Source organism: Pongo abelii, chromosome 2 (genome assembly GCF_028885655.2).
Source record: "Pongo abelii isolate AG06213 chromosome 2, NHGRI_mPonAbe1-v2.0_pri, whole genome shotgun sequence".
NCBI lineage: Eukaryota > Metazoa > Chordata > Mammalia > Primates > Hominidae > Pongo > Pongo abelii.
The window spans coordinates 35,915,359-35,921,418 of NC_085928.1; positions in this window are offsets into that span (position 1 = coordinate 35,915,359).

Below are 6,060 nucleotides of genomic sequence, written 5' to 3' on the forward strand. Positions count from 1 at the left end.
TCTGCCACATGTTTTGGTTCCTGCATGGTCTGAGCCATTTGTGGCCTTGACTTAAATTGCTATTTTCATCCATTAACTTTTACCACTGGTCATGGAAGTACCAAGAGATACCTTTATAAATCTCCTGAGTTTTACATACTCTTTCTTATTTTGTAGTAGAAACCCTGCTTCCCTCCGATAACCAGGATCAGTCATCATAGTCAGGAAAGCAACTTTCTTATTTGCTTATTGGTTCAATGGCCTGAGAAGGCTGAAGTAACCATGTAGCAATCTCAACTGCCAGTTAAATGGAGCCCTGCTTAGTCTCCCAGTGTGATTATTCTCTTTTTAAGAAATAATAGTTTTTTAACCAGAGAACCAAAACATGCAGAAGGAGAAAGTATAAATTTTGTGAGAGGATTATTTTGGGTAAGAGTGAATAAATCCACTCTGTTTCAATCCCTTGGATCCTGGACTCTAGCATTCTTTGTATTGAAGAAATAACATCATATTAGTCACTGGTTCACAGCTTATATTGCATTGCATATGACAGCTCCTCAAATTCCTAAGTGTTGTAATCCAGGGCAGCTTGGTAACTATGAATCTAATACGCCATTCTGCTGTTCTGTCAGGTCATCTGTGTTTTGCAGTGAAGGAATATCAGATAAAACCAGTATCTCCTCCTCCTGACTCCCACATGGATTTAAGCCCATTAACTCTTCTATTTTATTGTACAATACCCTTCTTGGTCAAAAGCAAGATTCTGCCTGATACCTTGAGGCATTCAATTAGTCGTAGATGATAGTATTAGAAGAAGCATTGAAGGCAAGAAAGGCAGAGTGAGTGTCTTTTCCTATGAAGACAAATTGCTGCCCCCTCCATGATGTAAGAGATCCAATGTGATCATTGCACCACCAGGTGGTTGGCTGGTCCCCCAGACAGTGGTGTATTATCAGGGGCTCAAAAGTGGATACTGTTATTGGTAGATTAGTTACCCAGCAGCGATGACAGACAGTTCAGTCTTGGTGAAGTAAGCCCCTAATTTTGAGTCCATACATACCCACCTCCATCCCTGAAGCCGTAGCAGCTGTGTTCATTAGCCCATTAAAGCAAGCACAGGAATGGCTGACAGATATCCATGGAATAGGTCATCTTGTCTACCTCATTATCAAAAACCTTACTCAAACGGCTTCCCTTTGAGTACTGAGTATTTGAATATTGTGATTTAAATATTCTCTATGTCCCCATTGCAAGAGTCCTATCCACAGAAATCTTCCCTAGATTGCTTCTCAGCAACCCATCAATCTTGTGATTTCTAAGTTCCTTCTAAACAAACTGTTAGCTTGCTGCCCTGTGATTACTTTAGATACATACCTTTGCTACCTCTCTTTTCAGGCAAGTAAACAAAGTATTCAAAGCTCTGCCCACAGTATTCAGGGCACATTAGTGCTAGAGTAGCTGACCTTTTACTTGCATCACCATATGATGCAGTAGTATCTAAAAATAAGGCTAAATAGTCTTTCTTCCTCTGTCAGTTAGTCATAGGGAATGTCCCATAAGGCTATAGGTATGGGTAAAGAGATAGGCAGACATGTAGCAAGAGTAGGGTCTGGAGCATCTGAGCCACTGGTTCATGCCACTTAGATGTGTTTTTCAGGACATACTTGTGCCTAGTTGTATATACCCACTTCTAGATGATGAGACACGCTATTGCCCAAGCCAAATTCATGACTTTGGTAGTCATATAACACATAGTTTATTATGGGCAGGTTATGTCCCATAGTTTTCTTAAGAGAATAATAATTAGAAGAAACAAGCATGCAAAGGCTTTTCTCAAAGCCTTCCCTCCACTTAATCCTTTTCATTCAGCTGCCCAAAGAGTGACAGGGTGACAATATTGAAGATTACCTGAGATGTTTTAGGGCAGGGGGACCTGCAAGTGGCATTTAAGACCATAGGCAGATTCTATTGACCAGAACTCATCTAACTACCAAGGTGTCTAAGAAATGTAGTTTAGCTTCCTCCTCTTCACCCCTAAATAAATAGATATTTACTATTGCATAATTTCTATGAGTTAGGAATTTAAGAGTATCTTAACTTAAGAATAGCTTAATTTGGTCTGGCTCATGGTCTTCCAAGAAGATCTTGTAATCAAGAAGTCAGCCAGGGATTCGGTCTCCTCAGGATGTCTGATCAGGGAGGGTGTGCTTTTACGCTAACTCATGTGGTTGTTGGCAGGCTCCACTTCCTCGATGAAGACTGACCACCAACACAAGCACAACTCTCCCAAAGACAAACAGAAATCATATGTTCTAGACCAGTTGTTCTCAAAATGTGGTCCCTGGACAGCAGAAACAGCATCATCACTGGGTAACTAATTCCTGTGCCACATCTTGCAATTACTATACACGAACCCCTAGGGATAGGCACCAGCAATCTATGTTTTCACAGGTTGCCATATATTCAATGCATGCCAAATTTGAGAATCACTGGTCTGGAACCAAAAAAGGAGTAACATGAAACTTATCATCTTAGTGGCTTTCCATAATCCCCTTTCAGACTCCCAGAAATAAGAATTGATCCCATTACCCAGTCAAGTGTTTATAGCTTTAGCTACCAAGCTCTAGGGGGAAGCCCTGGTAAATACTCTCAGTCAAGAATCTACATCCTCTTTACTTTTTGTTTAGCAGGAGGAGGAAAGATCACTTTATGCTTCCAGGTACATCAAATACTTCCTGTGACAGCCACCAACATCTGTTTTCTCAATGCAGAAATGAGTTTAGACAAAATTAATACCTCTAATAAGTGGTATAATTTTAAATCTAAAGATTCAAGAGGGTAAAGACCAGTCACCTTCAAGTGGCAGAGCAATAATCTCAGCTATTCTAAAACTTCATATTTTGTTGCCTTAATTTAAAAATCAGTCCAATTACTTCTGCAGTTTGTTTTTTTGTAAACGAAGTCACAGTCTCAACTATAATGAATTGGAACTATATTATATATTTTGAAGGTCAAAATGAAGGTTATGATTATTAATTTAAATTCACTCTAATTTTCATTTGTTTTTTCATTAGTCATTTCAATAATACAAAATTGACCTTTCACATTGGAGAGGCAGTTAAATTTTATTAAGTTATAGTTTTGTATGTTTTAGTTTAGTAGCTAGATATTAAGTTGGTGCAAAAATAATTGTGGTTTTCACCATTAGTTTTAAATGACAAAAACCACAGTTACTTTTGCACTGATCTAATAGACATATGCTGTAAGTTTTCATTCGGGGGTAATATTTTTTGAGTAAGTAAACTATTTACTGAGTATAAGTTATTATAAGAATGAGGTGTACCATATTTTTATAAATCTTTGGTTCTTAGTCATTGACTAGTATTTTAGTAAAACAATAAAATTTAGATGTTCAATTTACAATCAGGAAGGAGTCACCAACCCATGAACTCATATCTTGTACATTTAGGAAAGATCATATTTATTGGTTATTTATTGTTGTACAACAAACTATCTCAAAGTTTAGCAACTTAAAGCAATAGATATTTTTTATTTTATAATTTCTGTGGGTTAGTAATTTAAGAGTAGCTAAACTTGGTCTGGCTCAAGGTCTCCCAGGAGGTTGTTGTAGTCAAGAAGTCAGCCAGGGATTCAGTCTTCTCTGAATGTCTGATCAGGGGAGGGTGTGCTTTTTTTCATGTGGTTGTTGGCAGGTCCCACTTCTTCACTGACGATTGGACAGAGGTCTGTATTTCTTTTCCCTTGGGTCACTCTAAGGCTGCCTGAGTATTCATAACATGTCAACTGGTTTCTCCCAGAATGAGATATGAGAGACAGAGGGTGCATGAGAGTAGCCAATACAGAAGATAAATGCTGAACTTAAATATTTTATCTCATTAATTTCAATTGTTTCCACTCAAATGAAAAGATCGTCTCTGTTAAACCTAAACTAATCTAATCCAAATCTAATTTATTAACAAAGGCCTATGTATCTCCCTGTGTAGAATGCAATTAAACTGTAGACCTGTTCCTACAGACTGAGAAAAACGTATTTTCTGAAACTTCCATTTCGTATTCTTAAACTACACAAGACTTTAGACAGGAAAGACCATAATACAGAGACCATTATTTTTTATTATACCTTAATCTTGGAAATGACTTACCCTCACTTCTGTCATATGTTATCAGTCACCAATATCAAACCTGGTACATTGTGGAAGGGGTCTCCACAAGGATAGGAACACATTCAGGAGCCATGCTACAGGCTTTCTACCACAACACAGCTATCAGATTTGGCAGACTGAAGATTTTTCATACAATAGTAAAATTGTTTACCTAAGATGACTATTATACAATTCTAAAACATAATCCATTTTATACCTGGGTATATTCTGGAAATATATTATATTCTGAAAAGTTTTGTGTGAATAAAATACTAGTCCATATCTGTTTTTCCACATCTGTTTTCCCCTCTAGGTTATGAATTCATCAGGGGAGGTACTATGTCTTGTTCATGTTTATACTTCCAGCGCCTTGAACAGCAGCCAAGATATTCGTGCTTAGTAAATACATATTACTTTAAATGGATTTATCTTATATTTTACTTCTCAAAATATTTATTTTCTCATTTTAAAAAATTAAGGTATTGCGTATATAAAGTAAAATGTACAGAACTCAAGTATTCATTTTGATAGGTTCTAACAATTGTATGCGGCTATGTCACCCCAAACCAAAGAACATTTTCATCACCTTTGAAAATTCTCATGTGCCTCTTTCCAGTCATTTCCTCCCTTCCCCTCCACCCTCAAGCAATAACTTTCTGCTTTCCATCACCCTAGACTGGTTTTACCTCTTCATGAACTTCGTGTAAGTAGAATAACATTATGCCCAAAACCACATGCTTATGTATCTGACCTTTCTTATTTAACATAATGTTTTTGAGAAATATGTCATTGTTGCATGTATCAGTAGTTCATTTCTTTTTATTGCTGTATAATATTCTGATGTATGTATGTATATGCCTCAATTTGTTTATTCATTCTTCTCTTACAGTACATTTAGATTGATTCCATTTTGGGCTATTATGAATAAAGTTGCCGGGAATAGTCTTTTACAAATGTTTTGTGGACATATGATTCTATTTCTCTTGGGTAAATATTAAAGAATAAGATTGCTGGATGCCCCCACTATTTATCGTTAATCAAAGGGCTTCTTTATTGTCTATTTATGAATTTAAGAGCTAATTTTAAAAAGATTTGCTTGTGCCTTACTCCCAAAGAGAATGGAAGCAAAGCAAAGATGGAAAGACTGGTTTTTACACTAAATTTCTGGAGGGACCAAGAGAAACAGGCAGCATCCCATTGTGCAAGATTTGTGTATAAGGTTGTGGAGCAAATTCTCCGCTCTAGCAGAGAGGCACCTCTGCAACATGGACTGGGAGATGTGTGGGAGCGGTTCACTGAGAGAAAGCAATGACAGAACAAACTATGGCAGCATAGACAGAAGTGGGCTTGCCCTCCATTCTCCTTAGGAATTAGCCATGAGTCAGTGGACTGCCCTTCACATTCATTTTGCCTAACTCCCATTTTCAGGACTTTTGACAAAACGTCTCCTTCTTGTTATCCACATGCCTCTTAAAGGTTCATAATCAGTACACTTCACTTATTCATCTATTTAACAAATACTTATTTAACATTTACTATTTACTAGGAGCTAGGAAAAACAAAGCAGACAAAAATCCCTACCCTTGTATAGTTAAGTATATTTGCACTTACATAATCGAAATGCATATTTTATTTTTATTGTGATTTTACCAAATGGATTAGAATCTTGACATACCTAAATACATTGTAATATTGGATCTATTGCTTGTTATCACATCTCTTACATAACAGGTGCTCATCGCATGTTTGCTGAATGAAAAAAAGTCTCAATTTGACATGAATGAAAAAATGTCTCAAAGTTTGAAAAATGCAATCGTGATTATTATGTAATAAAGAGTTATTAGGTAAGTATATAAATTAGGATTTTCCATGAGACAGCTCAGTAATATATTCAGGAATTCTGTACCAAATCCTTTTT